At 47.8% G+C, this 15,607-nt stretch overlaps 1 long non-coding RNA gene across 1 annotated transcript in view; it reads left to right on the top strand.

The window, feature by feature from the left end:
• The window catches only part of LOC120989230, a 23,964-nt gene extending 21,688 nt beyond the window's left edge, over nt 1-2,276 (top strand). Inside the window, exon 3 of the long non-coding RNA XR_005776244.1 lies at nt 2,132-2,276. This is a non-coding gene — a long non-coding RNA (uncharacterized LOC120989230). The remainder of the gene's footprint in view (nt 1-2,131) is intronic.
• Nucleotides 2,277-15,607: the final 13,331 nt, after the last annotated feature.

Below are 15,607 nucleotides of genomic sequence, written 5' to 3'. Positions count from 1 at the left end.
GAGAGCTGAAACGTGCTGATGAGTGAATAACGTCCACTTTTTCACTATCATCTGGAGTGCTGCCTTCTTTTGCTCTATTATCCATACTTGGGACCTTGGTCTCAGGTCTCTCAGGAGGATATTTTTGCACCCGTACGTTTTTTTTGTGTGCTGCTTCTTTCCTTTCTGCCTTATATATATATATATATATATATATATATATATATATATATATATTAGACTATTGCCCAATGTACATAAACAGATATATAGATTATATATATATGTATATATATATATATATATATATATATGCACACACCTAAAGAATTATTAGGAACACCTGTTCTATTTCTCATTAATGCAATTATCTAGTCAACCAATCACATGGCAGTTGCTTCAATGCATTTAGGGGTGTGGTCCTGGTCAAGACAATCTCCTGAAAGGTGATTTAAGCAATTTTGAGCGTGGCATGGTTGTTGGTGCCAGACGGGCCGGTCTAAGTATTTCACAATCTGCTCAGTTACTGGGATTTTCACGCACAACCATTTCTAGGGTTTACAAAGAATGGTGGGAAAAGGGAAAAACATCCAGTATGCAGCAGTCCTGTGGGCAAAAATGCCTTGTGGATGCTAGAGGTCAGAGGAGAATGGGCCGACTGATTCAAGCTGATAAAAGAGCAACGTTGACTGAAATAACCACTCGTTACAACCGAGGTATGCAGCAAAGCATTTGTGAAGCCACAACACGCACAACCTTGAGGCGGATGGGCTACAACAGCAGAAGACCCCACCGGGTACCACTCATCTCCACTACAAATAGGAAAAAGAGGCTACAATTTGCACAAGTTCACCAAAATTGGACTGTTGAAGACTGGAAAAATGTTGCCTGGTCTGATGAGTCTCGATTTCTGTTGAGACATTCAAATGGTAGAGTCCGAATTTGGCGTAAACAGAATGAGAACATGTATCCATCCTCTGATGGCTACTTCCAGCAGGATAATGCACTATGTCACAAAGCTCGAATCATTTCAAATTGGTTTCTTGAACATGACAATGAGTTCACTGTACTAAAATGGCCCCCACAGTCACCAGATCTCAACCCAATAGAGCATCTTTGGGATGTGGTGGAACGGGAGCTTCGTGCCCTGGATGTGCATCCCTCAAATCTCCATCAACTGCAAGATGCTATCCTATCAATATGGGCCAACATTTCTAAAGAATGCTATCAGCACCTTGTTGAATCAATGCCACGTAGAATTAAGGCAGTTCTGAAGGCAAAAGGGGGTCCAACACCGTATTAGTATGGTGTTCCTATTAATTCTTTAGGTGAGTGTATATATACACACACACAAAATAAAGTGTCTACAGTGCCATAATAGTGCATAATTGATCAAGTATTGTGTATTTCAAATTATATACACATAGTTGTCATACCCAAAAACTAATAATCAAAACTGCTAAATTTTATATGAAACCATGATTGATATTTATAATGAACCTTGATAACACCTGCATAATTCATATAAAGAAAATTATTAAATGAAAAGCTCAAACAGTTGAGCTCACCAAGGGACTATCAGCATCAAACCACACCTAAATCGGCATTACCACAGTGCAACTGCACATGTCCAGGATGACTAGAGGAGGCAGAGAAAAGCCCTGAATGTATTAGATATGCCTGATGTGTGCAGAAAAACACGCAAGCACGAAGCAGCCATTTTGGAAAAGGGACACAGAAAGGGCAAATAGCTCCACACAGCCCAATACTAGACATGAGCGTCATGGCCATAAGTGAATTACTCTAAAGAAGAGCCGCAGTGATTACAGAGCTGACAGAGGGCGAATATCCCCCCAATAGAGGAAAATATGGCACTTAGTTTCTTAAGTGGATCAAAAGGAAAGAGGGATCTTCTCATAAAGTGGCATTGCTGGAGGAGTGAAGAAGGGGGGTCATCACCCCAAAACTAGAGTGAATATCCCCATCTAGCGGAGACAGACACTCCACTCCAGATGAAACTTCGGCTGAAATAATTTTTTCCTCCATGGAGGCAATACATTTTAATACTGTATGAAGATAGCATTAAAATCTAAGTTTTTGAAAAAAAATTACTTAAGATCGATGAATCGAAGCTCGATTCACTGAACACTAGAAATTAACATGTGGAGTAAATGTGGGTAGAAATAAAGGGAGGCAAAAACAATAATAAAATACCGATAGGAGTTTGTTATAAGCCACCTAATATACCAGAGTCCACAGAAAATCTACTACTAAGGGAAATAGATGAGGAGGCAAATCATTATGAGGTCGTTATTACGGGTGACTTCAACTTCCCGGACATAAAATTGTAAACTGAAGCCTGTAGATCTTGTAAAGGAAACAGGTTCTTGCCAATAACCATAGAGAACTACCTTTCCCAAATGGTTCAGGACCCGACTAGAGGGACGGCCATACTGGACTATTAACCAATAAACCTGATAGAACAACAGATGTACAGGTTGGGGGACACCTGCGAAATAGTGACTTGAGTTGAAGTTGACAAAGTGGAATTTGATCAGAATTTCAGGAAAAATTTGATTAATCACAAAGTCAAATTTCCTCATGCCTCGTGATTAGAGTTGAGCGGACACCTGGATGTTCGGGTTCTGCAGGTTCGGCCGAACTTGAAAAAAAAGTTCGGGTTCGGGACCTGAACTTGACCCCGAACCCGAACCCCATTGAAGTCAATGGGGACCCGAACTTTTGGCCACTAAAATGGCTCTAAAATACCCCTGGAAAGAGCTAGAGGGCTGCAAAAGGCAGCAAAATGTGCTTAAGAGCATGGAAAATGCTCTTCAAACAAATGTGGATAGGGAAATGAATTAAAAAAACATAAAAGACCTTAAAAAAATTAAAATTTGGAATAATGTAGGAGGAAGAGGTTGAGGAGGCGGTGAATGGGTGGATGTGGCCGTGTAGGCTTACGTGGCGGTCTAGGTGAAAGTGGCGGCGAAGGAGGAATAGGTAGCCAACACAGATGTGTGTTATTTAGCATTTTTACATAGGGGTATCCCCCAAAATATTGGGACATAAAAAAAAAAAGGAATAAGTGCACTTGAGGATGGATGGTTGAGGCTGTTAGAACTGTCTATTCTGCACAAGGTACAGACAAGTGTTGTGGGATCCAGGCCTGTTTCATTTTAATGAAAGTGAGCTTGTTCAAGTTGGCTGTGGACAGGCGGCTGCGTCTGTCTGTAATGACGCCTCCTGCCATGTTAAATACATGTTCCGAGGGTACACTGGCTGCAGGGCAGGCCAGCACCTTCAAGGCATACAGGGCAAGCTCTGGCCATGTGGACAATTTGGAGACCCAGAAGTTGAATGGGGCAGAACCATCAGTCAGTACGTGTAGGCGTGTGCACAGGTACTGTTCCACCATCTTGTTCAAATGCAGCCTCCTGCTAACACGCTCCATATCAGCAGTTGGGGCCGGTTGTTGCGGCGAGGTGACAAAGCTTTTCCACATGTCGGCCATGCTACCCTTGCCTTCTGTGGTGCTGGAGCTGACACAACTGCGTTAGCGACCTCTTTCTCCTCCCCTGCCTTCGCCTTGTGCTTCCACTTGTCCCCCGGCGTCAGTCGGGAATGCTCTCAGGAGCGCGTCTACCAGCGTGCGCCTGTAGTTCCGCATCTTCCGATCACGCTCCAGTGAGGGAATTAAGAACGGTACATTGTCTTTGTAATGGGGATCCAGCAGGGTGGCCACCCAGTAGTCAGCACACGTTAAAATGTGGGCAACTCTTCTGTCGTTGCGCAGGCACTGCAGCATGTAGTCAGTCACTCATGTGTGCCAGGCTGCCCAGAGGGAAGGACAAGCGGTCCTCTGTGGGAGGCGTATCGTCTGCGTTCTCCGTATCCCCCCAGCCACGCACCAGTGATGGGCCTGAGCTGCGTTGGGTGCCACCCCGCTGTGAACATGCTTCATCCCCATCCTCCTCCTCCTCATCCTCCTCATCCTCCTCCTCCTCGTCCTCCAGTAGTGGGCCCTGGCTGGCCAAATTTGTACCTGGCCTCTGCTGTTGCAAAAAACCTCCCTCTGAGCCACTTCTAAAAGACTGGCCTGAAAGTGTTAGAGATGGCACTAAGTGTTTTCTCAATGAGACATAGAAGTGGTATTGTAACGCTGATAACGGCGTCATCGCCACTGGCCATGTTGGTGGAGTACTCGAAACAGCGCAACAGGGCACACAGGTCTCGCATGGAGGCCCAGTCATTGGTTGTGAAGTGGTGCTGTTCCGCAGTGTGACTCACCCGTGCGTGCTGCAGCTGAAACATCACTATGGCCTGTTGCTGCTCGCACAGTCTCTCCAGCATGTGCAAGGTGGAGTTCCACCTGGTGGGCACGTCGCATATGAGGTGGTGAGCGGGAAGGCCGAAGTTACGCTGTAGAGCAGACAGCCGAGCGGCGGCAGGATGAGAACGCCGGAAGCGCGCACAGACGGCCCGCACTTTATGCAGCAGCTCTGACATGTCGGGGTAGTTGTGAATGAATTTCTGCACCACCAAATTCAGCACATGCGCCAGGCAAGGGATGTGCGTCAAACCGGCTAGTCCCAGAGCTGCAACGACATTTTGCCCATTATCGCACACCACCAGGCTGGGCTTGAGGCTCACTGGCAGCAACCACTCGTCGGTCTGTTGTTCAATACCCCACCACAACTCCTGCGCGGTGTGGGGCCTGTTCCCCAAACACATCAGTTTCAGAACGGCCTGCTGACGTTTACCCCGGGCTGTGCTGAAGTTGGTGGTGAAGGTCTGTCGCTGACCGGATGAGGAGGTGGTAGAAGAGGAGGAGGAAGCCGAGTAGGAAGAGGAGGCAAAGAATGATGCCCTGCGATCCTTGGCGGTGGAAGGACTTGCGCCAAACAGCTCTCCGCCTGGGGACCAGCCGCCACTACATTTACGGAGTGTGCAGTTAGGGAGATATAGCGTCCCTGGCCGTGCTTACTGGTCCACGTATCAGTGGTTAGGTGGACCTTGCCACAGATGGCGTTGCGCAGTGCACACTTGATTTTATCCGATACTTGGTTGTGCAGGGAGGGCACGGCTCTCCTGGAGAAGTAGTGGCGGCTCGGAACGACGTACTTTGGGACAGCAAGCGACATGAGCGGTTTGAACCTGTCCGTCTCCACCTGCCTGAATGACAGCATTTCAAAGGCCAGTAGTTTAGAAATGCTGGCATTCAGGGCCAGGGATCGAGGGTGGCTAGGTGGGAATTTACGCTTTCTCTCAAAGGTTTGTGAGATGGAGAGTTAAACGCTTCCGTGTGACATCGTGGAGATGCTTGGTGACGGAGGTGGTGTTGTTTTGTTGGTGGCACATCCTCTGTTTGCTGGGCGGCAGGTGCCAACGTTCCTCCAGAGGCGGTGGAAGAGGCCGAGGCAGCAGCAGAAGAGGGAGCAGGGGGGGCCTGAGCCCTTTCTTGGTTTTGAAGGTACTTACTCCACTGCAGCCCGTGTCTCGCATGTAGATGCCTGGTCATGCAGGTTGTGCTAAGGTTCAGAACGTTAAAGGGAATCTGTCACCTATTTTGACCATATAAAACTGTTAACATAGCAATGTGCAATAAAGTAACTTCTTACCTACATGTGTCTTCTTTCTTTTATTCAACTTTTCATTCTTATTAAAAAGCAATTTTTCTGATATGCAAATGAGGCCTCAAGGTGCCCAGAGGGGCGTTATTACTCAGCTCTAGTGCCCAGTAACGCCCCCCTGCAGTGCCCAGCCCGTCTTTCTTCCAACCCCGGCATGCCTTCTAAGAAATAAATGTCCTCCCACATACTTGCCGAACGGCGCTGCCCCCTCCACTACGTCATGTAATTTATTCACCGATTCGTCTGTGCTCCCTCCTCTCTTTGCCTACGGCACCGCCTCCTCCCGACTACGTCATTTAATTTATTCACTGCACGCACCCGCCCTTGCTTCCTCCTCTCTTGTCCTCCGAAAACCCGCGCAGGCGCAGTATCGCTGAGTGCCTGCACGATACTCCTGCTCCAGAGGGCAACAGCCTCACTAGTGTCACTGGGCATGCGCCAAGCCCAGTGACGTAATCAGAGCGCTGGTGCCTCTGAGAGATTCTAGAGGAGGAAGCAAGGGCCGGTGCGTGCAGTGAATAAATTAAATGACGTAGTTGGGACGGGGCGGCGCCGTGGGCAAAGAGAGGAGGGAGCACAGACGAATCAGTGAATAAATTACATGACGTAGTGGAGGGGGCGGCGCCGTTCGGCAAGTATGTGGGAGGACATTTATTTCTTAGGAGGCGTGCTAGGGTTGGAAGAAAGGCGGGCTGGGCACTGCAGGGGGGCGTTACTGGGCACTAGAGGAGAGTAATAACGCCCCTCTGGGCACCTTGAGACCTCATTTGCATATCAGAAAAATCGCTTTTTAATAAGAATGAAAAGTTGAATAAAAGAAAGAAGACACATGTAGGTAAGAAGGTACTTTATTGCACATTGCTATGTTAACGGTTTTATATGGTCAAAATAGGTGACAGATTCCCTTTAATGCCTCGCTTCAGGCTCTGATGGCACAGCGTGCAAACCACTCGCATCTTGTCGTCAGCACATTGTGTGAAGAAGTGCCATGCCAGGGAACTCCTTGAAGCTGCCTTTGGTGTGCTCGGTTCCTGGTGACGGTGGCCAGTAGCAGGCGAACTGTTTTGGCGACGGCTGCTCTGCTTTTGAACCCTGCTCCCTCTTTTGCTACGCTGTTGGCTCAGTCTCACCACTGCCTCTTCCTCCGAACTCTGAAAGTCAGTGGCACGACCTTCATTCCATGTGGGGTCTAGGACCTCATCGTCCCCTGCATCGTCTTCCACCCAGTCTTCCTTCCTGACCTCCTTTTCAGTCTGCACACTGCAGAAAGACGCAGCAGTTGGCACCTGTGTTTCGTCATCATCAGAGACGTGCTGAGGTGGTATTCCCATGTCCTCATCAGGAAACATAAGTGGTTGTGCGTCAGTGCATTCTATGTCTTCCACCCCTGAGGAAGGGCTAGGTGGATGCCCTTGGGAAACCCTGCCAGCAGAGTCTTCAAACAGCATAAGAGACTGCTGCATGACTTGAGGCTCAGACAGGTTCCCCGATATGCACGGGGGTGATGTGACAGACTGATGGGCATGGGTTTCAGGCGCCACCTGTGCGCTTTCTGCAGAAGACTGGGTGGGAGATAATGTGAACGTGCTGGATCCACTGTCGGCCACCCAATTGACTAGCGCCTGTACTTGCTCAGGCTTTACCATCCTTAGAACGGCATTAGGCCCCACCAAATATCGCTGTAGATTCTGGCGGCTACTGGGACCTGAGGTAGTAGGTTCAGTAGGACGTGTAGCTGTGGCAGAACGGCCACGTCCTCTCCCTGCACCAGAGGCTCCACCAACACCACCATTACAACCATGACCGCGTCCCTTATTAGATGTTTGCCTCATAGTTAGCGTTCACCAAGCAAAGTAAAAAGTGGTTAAGTCTGTTAAAAATAATTAACCGCCAATAAAAACCCTGATTTAGGGTATTGCACTAAATTATTATTTTTTTTAACTCTATATGACAGCAGTATTTGTGGCCTAAATTTCACAGTCACTTATGCACGTCTAATCCCAGATGTGCAGTATATGTAACAGAAGGGTTTGTTTCACCCAGTATGCCCCAATATGCCAAAGCTGTATTTCTGGCCTAAATGTGACACCCACTTAAGCACCTATAATCCTAGATGTGCATTATATGGAACAGATGTTTTTTTTCACCCCATTATGCCCCAGTATGAGAAAGCCGTATTTTTGGCCTAAATTTCACAGTCACTTATGCAGCGATAATCCTAGATGTGCACTATATGAAAAACAGTTTTTTTTTTAACCCCAGTGTCTCAAAGCAGTATTTCTGGACTTGCAGACATGCAGATATCCTGTGCTGGTGCACTATCGTTGCATAAAATGGCTGCCGATTATGTATTGATATTGACTATCTGAAGGGAAAAAAAAGTTTGTTTTTAGTAGTAGTTGGCTCAGAGCAGGCTTAAAACAATTGTGGAAATAAGATAATAATGCACTTATTAAAGTAGATGCAAGCATTACATATGGACAATATATTTTGATCAAAACACATCTGAGCCCGCCTACCAAGCGCCAAGGTGGTCTCAGGTCAGGCGGGTCCTACGCTAAACCTACCTAAGCCATTGGGCTTCTATGTTCAGGAGCGCAGACGCCGCACATATGGTGTGCTGCTCCTAGTCACCTCCATGTGCATCAAGCAACCAATGGGAGGAGGAGCAAGCACACCCATATGTACCACCTAATCAAGGCGCTCTATTGGATAGGAAGGGCAAAAGTGCAGAGGAATGCTACTCCCAAGATAAAATAGGTGCGCAGTCACACTTGAAGATGCCACTCCCTCAAGCAAATACTACATAGACAAAAAAATCACAGAAAAAACTAAGATAAAAACATCCTGCACGATATGATATACAAATGTGCGGATGTCCCTGGCCATATTATTGAAGAAAATCACAGAAATAAGATAATAATGCACTTAGTAAAGTAGATGCAAGCATTACATATGGACAAAGTCCTCACTCTGAGACACTTAGCCAATATATTTTGATCGAAACACATCTGAGCCCGCCTACCAAGCGCCAAGGTGGTCTCAGGTCAGGCGGGTCCTACGCTAAACCTACCTAAGCCATTGGGCTTCTATGTTCAGGAGCGCAGACGCCGCACATATGGTGTGCTGCTCCTAGTCACCTCCATGTGCATCAAGCAACCAATGGGAGGAGGAGCAAGCACACCCATATGTACCACCTAATCAAGGCGCTCTATTGGATAGGAAGGGCAAAAGTGCAGAGGAATGCTACTCCCAAGATAAAATAGGTGCGCAGTCACACTTGAAGATGCCACTCCCTCAAGCAAATACTACATAGACAAAAAAATCACAGAAAAAACTAAGATAAAAACATCCTGCACGATATGATATACAAATGTGCGGATGTCCCTGGCCATATTATTGAAGAAAATCACAGAAATAAGATAATAATGCACTTAGTAAAGTAGATGCAAGCATTACATATGGACAAAGTCCTCACTCTGAGACACTTAGCCAATATATTTTGATCGAAACACATCTGAGCCCGCCTACCAAGCGCCAAGGTGGTCTCAGGTCAGGCGGGTCCTACACTAAACCTACCTAAGCCATTGGGCTTCTATGTTCAGGAGCGCAGACGCCGCACATATGGTGTGCTGCTCCTAGTGACCTCCATGTGCATCAAGCAACCAATGGGAGGAGGAGCAAGCACACCCATATGTACCACCTAATCAAGGCGCTCTATTGGATAGGAAGGGCAAAAGTGCAGAGGAATGCTACTCCCAAGATAAAATAGGTGCGCAGTCACACTTGAAGATGCCACTCCCTCAAGCAAATACTACATAGACAAAAAAATCACAGAAAAAACTAAGATAAAAACATCCTGCACGATATGATATACAAATGTGCGGATGTCCCTGGCCATATTATTGAAGAAAATCACAGAAATAAGATAATAATGCACTTAGTAAAGTAGATGCAAGCATTACATATGGACAAAGTCCTCACTCTGAGACACTTAGCCAATATATTTTGATCAAAACACATCTGAGCCCGCCTACCAAGCGCCAAGGTGGTCTCAGGTCAGGCGGGTCCTACGCTAAACCTACCTAAGCCATTGGGCTTCGATGTTCAGGAGCGCAGACGCCGCACATATGGTATGCTGCTCCTAGTCACCTCCATGTGCATCAAGCAACCAATGGGAGGAGGAGTAAGCACACCCATATGTACCACCTAATCAAGGTGCTCTATTGGATAGGAAGGGCAAAAGTGCAGAGGAATGCTACTCCCAAGATAAAATAGGTGCGCATTCACACTTGAAGGTGCCACTCCCTCAAGCAAATGCCAGGGACATCCGCACATTTGTATATCATACTGTGCAGGATGTTTTTATCTTAGTTTTTTCTGTGATTTAAAACAATTGCGCACTGCACCCACAAAACACATTTGCTGTAGATCGCTGAGTAAAGAAGCAGTTCTTCATAAGATTTCTCCCTGATCTCTCCCTCACAGCAGCTGCAGCCTATCCCTACGCTAATCCGAGCAGAGTGACGGGCGGCGCTACGTGACTTCAGCTTAAATAGAGGCTGGGTCACATGCTGCAGTTGGCCAATCACAGCCATGCCAATAGTAGGCATGGCTGTGATGGCCTTTTGGGGCAAGTAGTATGAGGCTTGTTGTTTTTACAGCCTTTCAAAAAGCGCCATACAAATCGCCGAACACCGAACCCAAACTTCTACGTAAATGTTCGGGTCCGGGTGCCGAAAAAGTTTGGTACGAACCCGAACTTTACAGTTCGGGTTCGCTCAACTCTACTCGTGATTTTTAAAATGGCTGCTGCACATGTTAGAAAGAGGAAGTAAGAAACCTGGGAATGAGGAATGCAGTGCAGCCAGCCCCTGTGATGTCACAGCCCTATAAAAAGTCTCCTCCTGCCTGGTCTCCCCCATTTTCCAGTAAAAACTTAGTGCAGGGAGAAACATAACAGGCTCTAGGGACAGTGATCAGAAAAGACTTTACAAAATATTACTAATGAGCAGTTCAGGGATTTCTTAGACATAGTGTAGGGATATAATAGAGAGGCATTATCCACACTATTGGGAGAGAGCAAGGGCAAAATGAACAGTGTAAAGCTTGGCTAATAGGAGCTATTCTATTACACCTTGCTGCACTAATTGGGGTAACAAAGTGTTCTACTACTACTGATTTTAGGTTGTTTGCATTCTTTTATACTTATACATATACAGTATATTAGACGGTCAGTGCATAACAATTTTACTGCAGGCCAGTGGAGTAACAGGCCCCAAACATTAGGCATTCACCGGACAGAAAAGTACAAGTGATTATGTGGCTGGAGGTATATTAGACGGTCAGTGGATAACAATTTTACTCTAGGCAAGTGGAGTATAGAAATATCACTGAAGCTAGTAAATGTACCCTTTAAAACGTCACTTAATAAAATAGAACCCACAAAAATGTAGACAGACAAATAATAGTAGATAATAGGATCACTGGGACAAATGGCCCAATAGGAATAAACACAATAGTTTAAGGCAGATACAGGAAAAGGTTACCGCTTTGCGGTTACTCACGGTACCGTTGATAAGAAATGGAGCAACCACTCACGATACCAAACATCTCAGGTGGGATAGTTTGGAACAGGATTAGTCCAGGATAGGGTCAGCCATTCATCCTGGATATTCTTAGATGATAAAACAAAGTACCCCAATTGTGGAGATGCAGAGGTAAATGCAGCTGAAAATATAGGACCAAGTAGGGCTGGACAATGGGATAACTGACCCTAACAGCCTATACTGTCCCTACCTAAAGCAGGGCAGAACCCCCTGGATAGGGGGAACTATCCCACCACAGACGTAGCCCCTAGAATTGGATTCCCTGCCTAGATATCCCATGCAAGGATGCCCAATACAAATGATAGTCCATGGGGTGGCCCAGTGACCAAATCTCCAGCTATGATGCGATGGTTCATCAGGGGAGAACAGTAGCAAATAGCACGGTGGCTAAGGCCAAAGTGGCCAATGTGATAGCCGGCAGTGGAGTACGGGCCCAAAACATTAGGCATTCACCGGATAAAAAAGAACAAGTGATTATGTGACTGGAGGTATATTAGGCGGTCAGTGGAGAACAATTTTACTGCAGGCTAGTGGAGTACAGGGCCCAAATATCCCATGTCCATTCACCGGACAGAAAACAACAAGTGATTATGTGGCTAGAGGTATATTAGAAGGTCAGTGGATAACAATTTAACTGCAGGCCAGTACAGGCCCATAAATTTAGGCATTCACCTGACAGAAAAGAACTTGTGATGATGTGGCTGGAGGTACATAAGGCGGTCACTAGATAAAAATATTACTGTAGGCCACTAGAGTAGAGGCCCCAAAAATTAGGCATTCACCTGACAGAAAAGGCCTTTTATGCCGCTGTATATACATAAGGCAAGGACCATTCTTTGTTCTGGTTGGTTGCGGATATGTGTGGGCTGGCATGAGGATTTTCAATTATATGTGGTCGTCACAGGTGTTGAATTGAATTCCTCCGAGATCCATGCCTCATTCATTTTTAGAAATGTGAGGTAGTCGGCACTGTCGTGAGCTAGGCGAGTGCGCTTATCGGTTACGATCCCCACTGCTGCGCTGAACGTCCTTTCGGACAGGACACACGACGAGGGGCAAGCCAAGAGTTCCATGGCAAGTTGTGCCAGGTCTGTCCACAGGTCAAGCCTTCACACCCAGTAGTCAAGGGGATCCTCGCTTCTCAGAGCGTCCACATCGGCCGTTAACCCAATGTAGTCGGACACCAGTTGGTTTAGGCGTTCCCTAATGCTCGATCCGGAGGGCGGCTGTCGATGGGTTGGCTGCAAGAGTGATCTCATATCCGAAGTGACCAACACATCTTCAAACCGCCCTCTTCATGCATGCGAGGTAGGATTGGTACCCGCAACTGTTTCTGTTGGTGGAAATTTCTCTGCCAGCGCCGGCAACAGCAGAATGCAGCATCTCTCGCAGCAAGGTGTGGAAATGCTGTATTCTGCCAGCCCTCTGTGATGCTGGCAACATGTCTGCCATTTTGTGTTTGTATCGGGGGTCTAAGTACATTGCCACCCAGTACTGGTCCTTGCTCTTTATTCTTTTTATACAGGGGTCCTTCTTCAAACACTGGAGCATGAAGGCCCCCATTTGCACTAAATTGGAAGCGGAGGAGCGGCCTTGCTCCTGCTCATTGCCCAGAAGAATGTTGTCCTCGGTTCTCCCCCCCATCCACGGACAACACCAGGTATCCCAGAAAAGTTTAAAGCCTGCTCTTCTTGCCCCCCCCCCCCCCCCCCCAGGCACCATCCTCCTCTGACTACTCTTCAGACTCCTGCTGACTTGTCTCATATGGAGTAGCCCCCCTTGGGAATTCATTTAGCATTGCGACTTCCTCATCTTCCTGCACCTGCTCCTCGACAGCTTGATCAATGACACGACTCAATGCACGCTCCAGAAAGAAGGCATAAGGTACGATGTCACTGATGGTGCCCTGGCTGCTACTGACCAGTTTGGTGATCTCATCAAATGGCCGCAGAAGTCTGCATGCGTCGCGCATAAGCAGCCACTGGCGTGTTGAAAAAAAAAACAAAGCTCCTGTAGCAGAGTTAGTACAGGTAGACGTTAACGGCACGTTTCTGCTGGAGCAGCCTATCAAGCATATACAAGGTGGAGTTCCAGTGCATCGGGCAGTCACAAATCAGACGTCTGAAGGGCAATTGATGTTTCCTGGCCTGCTGCAGGATGTCCTGGACCCCGGGGTATTGGGCAATGAATCACTGCACGACTAAATTCAGGATGTGTGCCATGCACGGCACGTGTGTAATTTTGCCCTGTTTCAACAGCATATTGGCACCGTTGTCACACACCACTTTACCAACTGTCAAATTGAGCAGGGTTAGCCATTGATTGGCCTGTGACCACAGAGCTGAAAGGAGTGCAGGACCGGTGTGGCTCTTGGCTTCCAGGCACAACAGCCGCAGCACAGCATGGCAACGTCTCTACCTGGCACGTCAAATAGGTTCTGGGGAGCTGGGGGGTGCAGCGGAAGAGACGGTAGCAGTGGAAAAGGAGGAGTCAGCCAAGGAGGAGATGGAGTATGGAGTAAGAGGAGGAGAAGAAGAAGAGGCAGGCCTGCATTGAATCCATGGCGGTAACACCAAATTCACATGGGTGCTGTAAGAAGGTTCACCCAGTGGGCAGTAAAAGTTATGTACCTTCCCTGCCCGTGTTTGCTAGACCACGTGTCTGTGGTCAGATATATCTTGGCACCGACACTGTGTGCCAGAGATACATTCACTTGCCGCTGAACATGGCTATATAGCTCTGGCATGCCCTTCTGGGAGAAATATTTCCTTCCAGGGACCTTCCATTGCGGTGTGCCAATGGCCACAAATTTTCTAAAGGCCTCCAAGTCCTCCAGTTTATATGGCACTAGTTGGCGGACTAGCAGTTCCGACAAGCCGGCAGTCATCCATTGGGCAAGAGGGTTATTTGGCATCATTAACTTTTTACGTTCAAACATTTGGGCCACGGAAGCCTGCCTTTTGCCAGATGAATGTGACGACGGCACAGTGGAAGGTGCAGTGGAGGACAAATGGGGAGAGGAGAAGGAGAATAGGAAGGACGTGGAGCGCTGGGAGTCTGGCTTTGTGGGTTCTGACAGTGTTGCTCCCATTGTGCTCGGTGATGGGAGGCCAGGTGCCTTCTTCGGGCTGTCGTCCCTAGTTGAGTGTTGGGCTTACCGCGACTTATCCGTTGACAACACAGGCTGCAGATGGCAACACTATTGTCAGCAGCGGACACGTAAAAAAGAAGCCCACACTGCGGAGCCATGTAACAGCGTCCTGGGAGCGCAAGATGGGACCGTGCATGGTGGATGGCTTACTCCAGATACATTTGCAGTCTACTTTTTGCCTCCTGTGCACTGCGATTCTGCCTGCTTTTCTACTTCTACCACCTATCTTCTGCTCTGTCTCTCCCTCTGAACTCCCCTCCTCTTCCTCTCTTGTGGGCACCCATGTGACATACATCAACACATCATAATCGTCACCTTCACCACCACTGACATTAGAGATCTCGGAGTAGGCAGCAACAGCGGGGACCTCTGTCCTTGGGCTGATATGGGTACTGTCGTCAGACCGCTGGGTGGCGGCCGTTGCTACCTCCTCTTCCTCAACCGATGCCAAGAATGTCTAGGAATGGATGGGAAAATAATTCCTCGAGTGGAGGAGCTATGGTGGTGGTGGTGGTGTCTTTGGGGGTGCACAGAGCAGAGAGTGAGGAGGGCATGGGTGTAGCAACCCCCAAAAATCTGGGGGGGACAGCATTTTTGCTCGCCGGGTATATTCTTATTAAGTAAACTGCAAGTTGTTTATATCGGTAAATTTTAAGTGTGTGTGTGTGTGTGAATTCCCCCCCCCCCACACACACACACACACTTACAGTTCTGAAGACTCAGGGGTGCTGGCTGGCTTGCCTGAGGTGCTGGCTGGCTTGCCTGAGGTGCTGGCTGGCTTGGCCGGGCAGAAGGAGTGTGGGAGACTGTGAGGCCTTTTTCTCCAAGCTGCTCCGGATCAGTGCTCTGGGCAGCTGGGCTCCGGGCTGGAAGTGGGCACAATAAAAAAAAAATATTTTTCATTACACCTCAGGTCAGACCATCAATCAGACCCCCAATGTTAATCAGACCTCAGCTAACAGCCCCAATAAGATCCCCAATGTTAATAAGACCTCAGATCACACCTCAGCTCAGACCCCAATATGAATGACCCCCAATCAGACCTCAGATAAGAGCCCCAGTGCCTCTCATCAGCCCCCCAGTGCCTCTCATCAGCCAGTAATAACAGCCCCCCTCAATCATGTGCCAGTAATAACAGCCCCCCAATCATGTGCCAGTAATAACAGCCCCCCCAATCATGTGCCAGTAATAACAGCCCCCCCAATCATGTGCCAGTAATAACAGCCCCCCAATCA

Source organism: Bufo bufo, chromosome 2, assembly GCF_905171765.1.
Source record: "Bufo bufo chromosome 2, aBufBuf1.1, whole genome shotgun sequence".
Classification (NCBI taxonomy): Eukaryota; Metazoa; Chordata; class Amphibia; order Anura; family Bufonidae; genus Bufo; species Bufo bufo.
This window is presented reverse-complemented; position numbering and strand designations above follow the sequence as displayed.